This window comes from Chelmon rostratus, chromosome 22 (genome assembly GCF_017976325.1).
Source record: "Chelmon rostratus isolate fCheRos1 chromosome 22, fCheRos1.pri, whole genome shotgun sequence".
Lineage (NCBI taxonomy): Eukaryota > Metazoa > Chordata > Actinopteri > Chaetodontiformes > Chaetodontidae > Chelmon > Chelmon rostratus.
In genome coordinates this window covers 3181138-3195075 of record NC_055679.1, presented here as the reverse complement: position 1 = coordinate 3195075, position 13938 = coordinate 3181138, and positions in this window count along the sequence as shown.

Sequence of the window (13938 nt, the reverse complement as noted above, 5' to 3'; positions counted from 1 at the left end):
GCATTGAGGCAGAAAGAGCATAAACAGCGGCTCTACCTGGCAGCCCGGCACGTTGATGTCAGTGTGGTCAAAGAACGGTATGCACGCTGCTCTCTGCCAGAGCTAATCACCAAAAACCACAGCCACCGCTCCGGCAGCGAAACCAGTAAATAACACCAGTATGACGATATGGAACGCTTTCGGTGCTCTCTTCGGTCTCAACCTCAAGTAAAGCCAGTGTTTGGCTTGGTGGTGTTCTGGCTTTCGCTCGCTGCATTTAAGCCTCCCCGGTGTTACAAAAGCCGACTGTGGAGTGACTCATGAGTGGAGGTAAGGAGGGATAAAAACAACACAGCTGCAGAGAGCTCCTGCTTCACCTTGTGACCTCTCAGGCATACAGATGCACTCTAACACACCTGTTCGGACAGGTCGTGGTGCTTAAGAAGCGGCGCTCGGAGCTTGCTTGCTCAGTGGTAACACAGTCTCCTGGTGTGAAGACACTCGGCCTCAGATTCTACTGATGATCTTCTCACGAGTTACATAACTAAACCTAAGACTGATGAAAAGCATGGAAATTAGCGTGATATAAAACCCCAGCTGGATTAAAATGGTGCAGCGGGTTTAAACCAAACAGACAGATGTTATATAAATGTTCAGAACCTTTACATAATGAGGATCATAATGGAAATCACTTTCTTTGTTGACACTCAAGATGCTGGGGTCATTTGCTGAGGAAAAGATGAGCGGTGGAATGCAACTAAGTACACATACTTAAGTAAATATTGTATTTTTTCTGCACTTTAGCTGACAGCTATAGTTGCCTTGGAGTCTTTGTTATTGGCAAAATATTCCTTTACCACGCAGAATTCAAACTGAGCACCCACACAGGGAATTTACAAGAATGGTCATTGGTCAATGGACTGGATTTAAGTATTTTGTCATTTGATTCTTGCTCCCACAGTCCCACACACACACATGCACCCACACAAACCAATGGCAGCGAGTATAGTTTAGGTACCGTCTTAACCGCTGAGAGCTGCCGGGGCTCAGCATCTTGCTCAAGGACACCTCAGTAGGAGGAGCCATTGGTCGAACTGCCAGCCCTGCGATTAATGATGACAGCAGATTAAGAAATGATTGCATGCACTCATTATACAAAACGCAGAAGGCAACAGGCAGTGCCACGAATTTCACTCACGACTTCAGCGATTAATGTCCAGAAACGTTGCTGCTGAGGTAGGTGTGTTCAGCTGTGCCGTAAACACATCACGTTTTATGTTTCTGTTGCTCTTGTAATATATTTCTGTCTTTAATTTTCAGTAAACAGTCGATATCTAACAGGAAATTAGAGGAAAGACAGAGAGGGAGAGAGTTGCATGCAACAGCTCACCTGCCAGACTCAAACCGGGGGCGCCCCAATCACAAGGTCAAGGTCTTAAAACACTGAAGAGAGAACATTCCTGAAGGCGTATCTGCTGAAAGGCATGTTTGCTGCCTTACATATAGGGCCTGTGTTGGTAAAAGGAACCTGGTGTGACCACAGGTATGAACTTGTAAGTCCACAGTTCTCAAAACCAACCAAGTGTCTATATCTTTTGTGATTGTCCACACTCTTGATTTGAAGGGGGGAGACATGTGATCAGTTGTTCAAACAAAGGTAACAGGACAAGCTTTCAGACTGCCTCTGTCCGAAGGCCAAAGAGAGGAAAAGGTTGGAAGTTGTTGTGTGAAGGACAAAACGAAGAGGAAGTTCAAGCATACTTTCACAGCTCTGCACACCACTTTGAATCATTGCATACAGGGATACAGGATTACAGCACCGAGCCAGGAGAGCAGACAGGCGGTCCTGGGCCCCAGACAGCGAGGGGCCCAAAGAGCCCCAGGATCACTGCCTGTCAGTGGCTTTTAGGTGATTTGATTACTTACAAAGCGACTTACATCGCGAATGTACAACTATCCGCCGGACCCTGCACTGTTATGTAATTTTGTGCCCCTGTCTTGTTGAGGGGCACTCTGCGAAACCTCCCTTCAGTGTTCCTCATCCAGGTTAGGAAACACTTTCATTACCTCGTGAAACTGACACAGAACCAGACAGGGGCATATGTCACCTCTGCAGGCCGGTGGGTCCGCCAGCGGCCCAGACGAAGCTTCCTGCCGCCGCAGACCGTCGGAGGGAGCGGCCTCCGCTGACTCAGAGCGCCAGGGGGAAACGAAGCCAGACTTGTGACAGCGGCCCTCTTTCCACCCATCGCACTCCTCCACAAACTTTAATTAAACCCGTCAGAGGAGATAAACTCGCCTGTTGCACAACAGTTACATAAGGTGCACTTTATAGGCAACAAGGGGCAGCAGGAGGTTTAAATTCAAACACGACTCTCATGAGGACTAAAAAAACATGTCTGCGTTAGTTATACTGCTGCTCTGAACTGTACCATAAACTGTCTGCACATGTGTTAATAACCTGGGAATGTGATGTTACTGCACAGGTTCGATTTCCAGCCATTACATTTAACTGCTGCAGTTTGTCTTTTAGTTCAAGGCCAGGCTGGTGGTTTCTCTCCGTTTCCAGTCTTTATGCTACGCTAGGCTAGTCATACTGTGACTCCAGCTCAGCACGTCTTGTTCAACCCTCTGTGGTCCCTGATTCGCCGACCTCCTCCTTCTCCGGTTTCAGCAGCAGACCTCACCGGGTGAAGTCGAGGCGACCTCCACCCAGAGCAGCGTGGGTAAAATAATACCCGAGCCGCCTCGCAGCCCCTTGATCCCGCGGGCCGGTCAGACAGGAAGCGCTTTAATCAAGGCTTCCTGTGCTGCCTTGTTTTGTCTGAGGAGAGGAGGAGAGAGGGAAGAGTAATGCGTCCAGCAGCTGCTGCAGGAGGTTCAGGGTCTTGGCTGAGCGAGAGCTTCAGCAGCTCGTGCGAGAAGCAGATTTAATGAGGTGTGATGGAGTTTTCTACTTTCGCTGCTTAAAACCGGATTAAGATTTTCCTTTTGGTGTTAGTCTGTGGTCATACCACAAAGTGCACAAAGAAATTCATTCCTACATCATCCTGAAATAGATGGTGCTGATTATGAAATGATAGTTGAATGATAATTAACCAGTAACACGTTTATTTATACAGCCCAATGTCCCTAATTATAAATGTGCCTCAAGGGGTTTTAAAATCTGGACAGTATATGACCCTCAATTCAGAAAAACTCCCCAAAAAAGCCTTTAACAGGGAAAAATGAAATTAACACAATAAACCAACATCATAAAATTACAGTTTGGACAATCAGGATGACAGAATTATAGATAAACCCATATGAAGAATATTGATCTGGGAGGATGCTGAGCTGTTGCAGACCTGAGCCACACAGTCTCCTCTCCAGCACGAAGACCTGGAAGCACGTCATTCACACAGATGTGAGACGGGAAACAAAGTCAGAGAGACAGACAGGAGGAGAGGCCGAAACTCCTGCAGGACGATCCAGATCCGAAGCATCTGGAACGAGGCACCGGCAGCCAGCAGAGGCAGAGAGGTCTCTGTTTGGCGTGACCTGGACGTGAGGCAGGTAATGTGACGGAGGACGTTAACCTGCACCGGCCACACTGTGCTCTGCTGCTACGGTTGCAAAGTGAAGGGTCAAATTTATAACATCAAAACTATGGTGTGTTTTGAAAAATAAGCATTAATAAAATGCTTGATGTCCACATACAGTGGAACAGAAAGAGCAAGCCTGCACAAACTGTGTATTCAGCCTCACATCATTTCATTAAAATGAAATTATAATCCCAGTTATATCATGTATTAGGATAGGTCTATATATATTTATGTTTTATTTTAGATTAATCGTTATTTTTTCTTGCTACTTTTTAATATTTCATCTATATGTATTTAAGGCGTCCTGCAAGGTGTGAAGCAACAATGAACAAGGTGAAATTTAGGATGAGAAAAGGAGTTTTAAACTGGGATTTAAAGGCCTCAGCAGAGTCAGACTGGCAGGGGGCATGATGGGAAAAGACCCTTTTTTTTCAGCTCTGCAGACAGACAGGACGCCTGTATTTACAAGACCCTATGTACACCTGTGAAACAGCTAATATGATATGCAAGCTCAGCACTAAGACAGTTAGCGATTGGTCGTCATGAGTATGCATCTGTGTGGCGAACTTCACGAAAACGTAACAAAAGTTGTGGTGACGCTATTCAAATGAAGTGATCTGGGTCTTGGAGAGCGCTGTGACCGGGCCCTGAAGCCTCTGTATAAAACTAATGGGAGGAGAATAACTACGTCATGGATTTCCCCCCATTCGTTCAGTGTTGAGCTGGATCAGAAGAAGTGATGCACACACGCTGAGATCCGGTCGAACGCCCCTAATGACTCTGCATGTGGGCTTTTGGCGTCCATGTTGTGACTGTTCTTTTGGCTTATCTGCAGTTTTGTCTTCAACATCTAACCGCAGTTTAACAACAAGCCCATTATCAGTAATAAATATCTGAACTTGTGGCAAGACGAAGCAGACAATAGACACATTATTGAGTGAGACGTGAGCTCACTGACAGGCACGTTTATCTCCATGAACCGGTTCTCTGACACATGACACTCTGCTTCCTCGGGAGCGTTACAGGGACACTTCAGGTATGCAGAGAGCCGCCGATTCACAGCGTCCTCACAGAAAACACTTGAAACTGGAAGGCTGACGACACATCCACCTCCCTACGTCCACGCAGAGCCCACTTTCAGACAGACAGCAGATATAATTAATAATTCAAACCATTCTAAACAGCTAAATGTCAAAGCTATTCACCAAACACTCAGCTCTCATTTTCAAACCCTGTGTGCCTTCAGTTTATCCTCCACCATGTACATGTGCAACCACTGCATGTGTAATCAACATCAATCAATCTTTGCTCAGCCCAATTAATCTCAGTCAGAGTCAGAATCACACACAACCTCGGTAAGTCGTCATCTTCCACTTTCTCATACAGATCAGGTTCTGTGGCGCGGCCCGGCATGGACGGCTAATGGCTTTTCCATGTTGCATGTTTATGCGAGCCTGGGTGGAGGAGTCCGCCCGCGTTCACACAATGAAGTGTCTCAGTAGCTCTTTCGCTTCCGTGCGCTTCCAGAGAATCACCGTGCTGGGATGCGCAGTTTCAATCAGTTTGATTGACGGATCACGCTATGACACACACTTGTGGTAGCTGGCGCACTGTTACCCCGTCGGCTCCACCCAGGCTCCACCCTGCTGCCCAGAAGGCGTATACGCTGACCGCGTGCTTAATTTTTAACGATCGTGTGCAAAGATTTGTCGATCCTGTTTATCAGCTGGGAGCTGCTGTGTGTGCCAGGCCCTTGCTTTGTCAAGAATCTGCTGACAGGCACCTTCTGCTGGTGTCCCCGTCCTGAAAGCCAGCACTGATCGTCAAAGTTCAGCAGGAGGCACAGTGAGGCAGACATTCAGGACGGAGGCTGTTCTGTTCTCTGTGTGCGAGAAACACGCTGAGAGGCGTTTATCTTATCTGCTGATATGACGGCCGTGGCCTTGTGATGCCTCGTCCTCTTTCTCTGGGTCTCAGCCTAGTTGTGTCTTCATGCGGTTCACAGAGAACACCTCCGCTCGTCCTTCGTCTGTGCTCGCTTTGCAACTGCGACTGTTAATGAAGTCTGTGACCAACAGACACCAGCAGACGCTTGTTATTATTATTTCAGCAGGCTTTTTTTAATGCAGTCTGGTCGACAATAGGTGACTATGTATTAAAGAAGGCTATAAATCTAAGAGCCAAAGCAATAAAAATGTGTCACTCCCCTCATACTTACTACTGCAACCTGATGTGTGACACAGCCTCTGTTTTTCCTGTCAACTGTCCCTGTCCATGACGCACGCCTTGGTTTCGCAGGTCAGAACTGTCCAGCGGCAGTGATTTTAATGTTTATATCCAAGCAGCTGATGACCTTCTGGCTTCTGAGAAAAGCTCCCACAGCAGTGAACTGCTCACATTCCCAGAAATTAGCACATTGAAAATATCAGGCCACCATGACTGTGTTGACACATCACCGAGGTGCAGGTACCGCCTGGGTCTCATGCATTTCACACGATTAGCATATGGAAACGAAGGCCATCTGCCTGCAAAATACTACTGCACCAACCTTCCTACTGCCAGTCAGATTTCCTCTTTAACCATTTCAGCTACTCTGAGAGCTTCAGATCAGTTCAATCCCGTTTTAATTGCTGGATGTTTCACTCCATCGTTCATTACATTCTAACATTTCCGACATGATATTTTCCACAAGTTGCAATCCTTGAGATGCTGTTCATATTTTTGTTGGATATTTTCACTGTCAAAGTTAAGTTTTTACCTATTTTCTTCTGTCAGTTAATATTCATCCCATCTTCATCGACAGTTTTAGATAAACAAAAACAACAGAAAAGCACAGAAAAGACGTTATGATAAGTTATATTGAAAGCCACGTCAAAGCAGGGAATTCTGGTATTCAGCTTTATGTCACAGGTAGTGTTGTTTTTGTTGCAGGTAGATCTGTCTGCAGATCAGTGTTAGAGATATCAGCTGTGTAGCCCTCTATCTGGTTGCAGGCAGTCTTCTGGCACACCTGTGTTGACCTGGATTCTGTTCACCTGACAAGCGTCATGTGAGCTAGAGCAACGCGAGTGCAGGAAGTAACCGATGCCGTTTCAGCAACAGCTAAGTCTAGTTGGGAGTCTAGTTTTACACAATGCATCAGTTTTAGTCCCATTTGAGCCATTTGATTACTTTAGCTTCAGCATGAGGATATTTTAGTCTTGTTTTTGTCAGTGACGTTTAAATCTCATTTGCACGTTTTTATATTGAATTTTCTCAGCACTGATAGAAGCAGCTAAACGAATGAATCTTGTCCGTCATAGTTTTTATTGAAGAAATTAAAGGAATAGTTCAACATTTTGGGATATCTGCCTAAACATAAAGCTACAGGAAGCAGTCAGTTAGCTTAGCTTAGCATAAAAGACATTTATTCATATGAATTGATGTGGGTTATATGTTTCAACAATTCCTGCTGCAGTATTGTCTCCACTGTTATGATAAAAGCCAGAAGTTAATAAGGGAAGTTCAGCTTCAGTTAGCAATTTAAACCTGCAGGCTAACTGGGCAGCAATGGATGAATTTACCAACTATTCTCCTCTTGAATTAATAAGAATGCAGAACGTCCCAGAATGATCCAGACTGGCAACACCCTGGGCTCCACTTGTGCAACACAAGACTGACACCGGGTAAGACTTGCACAACACTGACTGCTGATAAAGTTGAGCAGCAGGCATCATATCTATGTTGAACTGGAGTCACATGTTGTCACAGCAGGGGCAATAAAACAGGAGAGACACAATATCCCATCCCAGCTTAGCACCAACATACCAGCAATCAATAATTATCAGCTCAACAAAAGACCAACACTCTCCCTCCTTGTCTTGACAGGGGCGTCTGCCACTGCTGCAGGGCTGAGCCAGCCCGCCTGGTTCCCACTGCCGCAGATAAAACTAAAAGGGAAAGGGAGATTTCCCGTAGCCTTTCTCACGGCGGTCATATCCACACCGCGGAGGATTGGTTTACAGGGACCCGCCGCTGCAACTCGGCTGCAGCGTCCTGCAGATCAGCTGCACCGATCAATCACCGCTCGATTGCCAGCAGTTAATTCAGAACAAAGGAGAGCAGAGTGGCGAGTCGTGAATGGAGGTCACAGGGGGAAGTAGAGCAAGAGGTACACTTCAGGGCAAGACAGAGACAATAAAACAATCTGACACCCAAACCAGCACCTGCAGATGAAGGCAGAGCGCTTGGCTAATGTTTCGAGGAAAATCACACTAGAGAGAGCCTCTTTCTCTCCTCACACACATTGTAGCCAATAGCTGAATGCAGATGACACTCTTTGACTTTGAAAGCATTCTGGGAAACGTAGGAAATGACTAGTTAAGGGAGAAGAATAGGACAGTAGAGAGAAACCACAACTGCTTTTCCCTTAACATCTGGCACAATATTCGGCTGAATGTGTTCAGACACTGTTAACTGGTCACGTGTATCAGCTGATTAACATCAGCTGCTTCATCAGCTGTTTGGCCATCAGCTGATTGGTGAGGTCCAATCACGGAGAAGCCGTTCTGACTTAACATTTCTCACTATTACTCTGCTGATTACTCTGCCACAAGATTTAATGTTCTTGTGTGTTTAGCGGATAACATTTATTTTTCTTATTAATGCAGTTTTTTTAGGCACATACAGATATAATGTATAATATACAGATGGGTGTAAAATGTGCAAATTCTTGATAGCTTCTGGCTTACTGACACATTTTTCAGATAATCTCACTCATGTTCACCTTGATAAAGAGGCCCCCCTCTGAGCCCAAGCTGCAGACCTGTAAATCACAAACAGGTGATGTAAACCTGCAGCACAGACCGGTCCTTCATGAGAGGGGGTCCTTTTTTTTCCACAGCCCGTTCCCTAAACCAGAATCAGTGCAGCACTGCCAACTTTCTTTCCATGCTGCTGGAAACTGAGAGGAAATGAACAATGACTACCTTATAATAATTAAAGATAATAACATCCATCAACCATGACTTCATCTAACGACCATTTAATGAAAAACAACAGAATGTGTATTGAAGCAATCTGCAAGCAGAGAAATGAAAATTTGAACCTTTCATTGCTGTTCCCTGTTTTAATGAGTCTCCTCCAGGCTCCCATGAAAATAGTTTACCCCCACTGGACACTTTATTAATGAGTCCATACTGTTGTTTAGGGTAGAGGAGAGGTCGCTGTTATTAGACTGATGAGGAATGTGCTCACTTTTTCTTCAATGTTTCCTCTCGATTTTTGCCAAGTTGACTCAATTACAAATGCATTGTGTTATCCAGGTAGTTGCCTGGGACGGATGCTGAGACGAAGAAATTGTTGGGCGTGTGACGTGCGCGTATGCATTGAAAACACAACAAGGATGCTGCTGTTAGCATTACATTTCCAAGCTCTCCTTTGAAAGGGAGTCCTTCAAATTGTCAGATTATTGAGAGATTGAATGTGGAGTTAGTAAAGACTAGCTTCATATTATTGTAATTGATTCTTTTGTTTGTTTCTTGTTTCTTGCTTCGTCTGAGGTCAGAGCTGAGCACATTCAAAGTCTGAACAAGCCGTCGATCTTTCAGACTTTGGAGCAACCTCCTCGAGGAGCTTACATCATCTCAGCCTCTATCAGCTGTCAGTGATTTCCTCCTTTATCAGTGTCAGTACAGCAGCGGCCAAACAATAAAGATTGAGTAGCAGCTGCAGCCTGCAGTGTGGCCACACAGTCAAACTAACACCTCTGTGGCACAGCTAGGTGTTATTGCAGGACTGGATTGTATAGCTGGCATGGGCTTCAGACATATTGAGAAATTGATGGTCACCGATATGTGAAGCATTCAGGAAAACAAAGCTGTAAACAATTTGAGCATGATATCGTTTGAGATTCATCCATGAATCTTCCCCTTTAAGTCATTTCAGTCCATTTCTTCTCCCCGCCAAGCCTTCTGCTCTGCGTTTTGGATACATCTGGTGCAGCAAAGGATGCCTCACATCCTTTCAAGCTCACCTCAGGCTTTTTATCTTCCTCCTGGTGCTTACCTTGTCACCGGCTCTGTCACTTCAGAGAAGTAAGGAAGTAGGTGAGCCTGCTGTGAGACAAAGGAGACATTGTTTAAACTTGTCCCAGAAACATCCAGCGACACAAAAAGAGGCTTGCTGGCTGACATCCAGACAGCCTCGGATCTAAGAGGCAACCTGAGCCAGGTGTGGAGGCACAGTCAGCGGAGGGTTGGTGAGTTCACCTCACACATGCGTTGGACTTCTCAGCGATGTCAGCCTCGGCTGGCTGGAGACCACAGTTCCAGCATCTCTCTCAGGCAGAGAGGTTCTACTGGACACAAGCTTCACACAGATAATAACATGAACCCTCCTACACCTGATAAACACAACGCTCACTGAGCAATTATAACTTGCCCCTGAATTATTAATCAAATGGCACCAAATAGAATCAGAATAAAGCTGGGATCAGAAATGCAGCTCCAGAATTACACCACATCTATATCTGATTAGACAATCTCCTGCCTTGAGTTCAAAAATTCCTACAAAAAGACACCTGATAAAAAACTTCCCCCTGACATCTCTGCTTTCCAGCTCTGCTTTTCATATTAGCCCAGAGCGGCACAGTGGTTATGTATTGACCCATTGGTAAAATACTAAATTATAGCCCTACTTCTCTCTCAGTGGCGTCGCATGTGAAAAATCAGTGAAAGCCGAGTGTCCAAGCCTCTAAACCAGACTAAGAGTCTGCAGCCAGCTAGCAGCTCTGTGCACAGTGGTGCTTTGAGCTAAATGCTAACATCAGCATGCTCCCAGTTACAATGCTAAAATACTAGAACCATTTACCATGCTCATCACCTAAGTGAGTACAGCTGAAGCTGATGGGAGTGGCTTTCAGTTTGCAGGTTTCTGGTCATCATCCAAAACCTGTTACCTCCTTCTACACAAAGAACACATTTTGTCAAACAATGTCGTTACTTTTATCTTTTCATCCTAAAGTGTCTCTTAAAGCTAATTACGCATACATGATGTGGCACAACCTAAAATCTCGACTCACCACTTTGGTCCAAACTTGCACGTTTCAATAATTATCTGAATAATTATCAGGCATCCATGGCCTCCAGAAGAATGCAAATGACTCTGATGAGCCCCTGACTCATCATCTAGCGCCATCATCGCCTCAAACGCTCGTTTTGTCCTTCCAAACACCTGCAAAACCATCCTCATCAGCTTTTGTGTTTAACAATAATTGGCAAATAAGGTAAGATGGAAAATATGGTGAGCATTGCATGTGCTAAACATCAACATGTTTGTATTGTTCCCATGAGCATGTTATATGGTGAGCAGCACACATCTGTAAAACTCTGAAATCTCATCCCTCACTACCAAACTGTCCCAGTTTTCAGCAGTTAAAATGATCATTACAATATTATAGTTTTATATAGACGTCTGTCATGTTCTGTTCTGCTCACTATTACCTAATGCAATATAAAAACATAAACCGTGCATCGCATATCTGAGTACAACAACAATTTGTATCTGTATGTGTCAATGAGTCTTTGTCTAGGCTGTCCCTAGCCAACGAGTCACAGGCTGTGACACTTACCTGTGTAGGTTATGTAATGCAGGTTAAATGCAGTCACACCTGACTGATGTACAGATACAGATGTCCTTGTTTTTCAGATCTAATAGCCACTATCATGTATTTGCTTGAAAGCCTTGTGGGAATGTTTTGTCTTTGTTTGCTGCTGAGCTTTCTGATGTGGCTACACCTTGATTCAGAGCCTGGCTTATTGTTTAGAAGTTACATAACTTTTGTCAGCGATCCGCTGTTGTTGTGTTTCCTTCAGTGCTGTCTGTGTCACTGGAGGGGTGAGAGAGTCCGGCTTTGTTTCTGTTTGCCACCCCAGGCGAGAGGTGTGTTTGTTGGCAGGGATCCGCTTCTGCTGCATTGTGCGCCCCGCACAAAGATGTTCGCTAGCGTGAAGCGGAGCGAAGGAGTGAAGGTGTGAGTAATCCGGCACCGGGGTGAGTAATGGCTTGAATAATGCGGCTCGCTCCCCGAGGTGGTGGAGGAGGTCCAGGTGGCTCTCAGGAGGCTGGAGGAGAGCGCTCCACTCAGCAGTTACTGATGGAGTCATCGGTGACCTCGCTGACTTCCGGGGTGGCTGCTTCCCAACACTGCACTAATGTGTTACGACGTGTTCACACCAAGCATTTACAGAGAAGGTTATTTAAAACCTGAGGCTATTTTACTTTAAGTTTGGTTCATTAGGGCACCTATAGCTCCTGTGGCACTAAATAACTGCACTCCCTCCATCAGGAAAACTGTGGGCTGGTCCACAGTTTACAGACTGAATGATAAGGTCATTTGGCAGATCAGAGTCAGTGGTGTGGTTAGCTAGACTGTATAATATCCAGAGGTGATTAATGTTTGCCACATACATACATGCTGGGAACAGAATAGCAGAACTTTCAAGGGCTCCCTGGTTGCCTGATGGTTAAAGTGCACTCCACACAACAGCATGCACATTGTATAAGTGTGCCTAATAAACTGGTACAATCTGAATTAACTACAGGAAATTACCCAGAAACACAAACTGAATTCTACTAATTGCACTCAGGAAGCCGAGCGTAATGGCAAGACCAAATTGCTGTCTGAGGAGAGCTGGAATCTGATTTGACTCCACCGAATCACCAAAATCTGCATCCTGACAGAGCGAAGAGTCCCGGGAAACTGGCCAATTAACCAGAAACCACAATCCATCAAAGGATCTGTTTACACCACACACAAATAGGCCAAGACCAAAGAAACTAGAGTGCTCCTTCAGACTGTTGTCTGCTGTGGGAGTCAAATGAGACATGAAAAGGACACTTGCCCAGATGCTGCATTATTTGCTGATATTGTGATCACAAAAACTGGACAAGTATGTTGCAAGCTTATTATGAAAATATAATATCGTGAACAAGCTGCAATTCTGTGCAGGAAAGGGACAAGTCCAAGTCAAACACCCAGAGGAACATCACACTGGATAGACTAATTTGAATAGCTCAATAATAAGCTGTGAGAAATCAGCCAGAGGAAAGGTTGCATTTCATGAACACTCAGTAGAGATGTGCATCACATCAAAGCCATACTGGCAAGTGTCTGACTGTGCTGAAAACATCACACTCCATATGTTTTTTCTTCATTTATTTCATGTTTGTAGTCAGATCCCTCACAAATGTGAGTCGGAGCGGATAAAGCACACTGCGGGTGTGACCGGGGCGGAGAGCTCTCGGAGCAGAGGCCTCTCCACCGCACACCAAACTGCTGACCAACATGACTGACGATCATTGTTTTGCTTCTTCCACACGCTCACGCCCAAACCCACAGTCTCTCTCTCTCACACACTCACACACAACACACACACACACACACACACACACACTCACAAGTGACGACAGCAGAGGAAGAAACCACATGTTTTTATGAGGCCAGCAGGTCACGGCCCAGATGCTGAGATCACTGTGGTTACTGATAGAGTCTCACTTCTGACATGTAACTCAATCGTTCAATAGCTGAGAAAATAACAAAGAAATCACACAAAAAATAGAAAAACTACATTTCTGAAGTACAAGCGCATGTTAGTGATCATTACAGGATCCATTTATGACTTTGCGCATGCACACATGCGACCCTTTATTTTCCCTGTTCGTCCCCTCAAAACCCGCCTTGGCCTACACCAATACAACAAAGTGAAAGAGCCTGGCACCTGCCCACCTACGCTGCCAGACATACCTTCCCTCCAAATACTTCCAGTAAAACCCCGACCCGGACCCCTCCACCTGCGACCTCCACCGCGTGACCTGTGCAGCTGCGGCCGGGCAGCCGCGTCCACGCCCTGCGGCCTCATGCGTGGGCGTCACGCAGCCGATCTCTCTGCATCTGTGTTAGCTTCAGACAGATTTTATGAGCATGAGTGATTTACTGTGGGTCTCCAGGTCAGGGACTAGCAGCTTGTTTGGATATTGAGTCTTTCGCTCAAGGACGCTTCAGCAAGCCTCGGCCGTCTGGTGGAGGAATGGTTTCTCCACCAGGCGAAGTTTCGATCCCGCTATGCTGTAGTCCCACTGTGGATGAAAGCAGCCTCTCCTTACTCTGATTAAAAAGAGGACAAACAGAGTCACAACATGGCTGGAGATCAGTTTTTGTATTGTGTAAATTCTGGTTATGAAACATAATAACTACCAGGTAGGACTTTTCCTCTGTCCACACCCTGAGAAGAGAATCAAACCAATTTCACTTCCTGGTGACGGCGGTACGGGACAATGCTGATGGAATGAATTACGGCTGACTTCACAGGCGGAGCGGCTCTCTGACATGAGACGT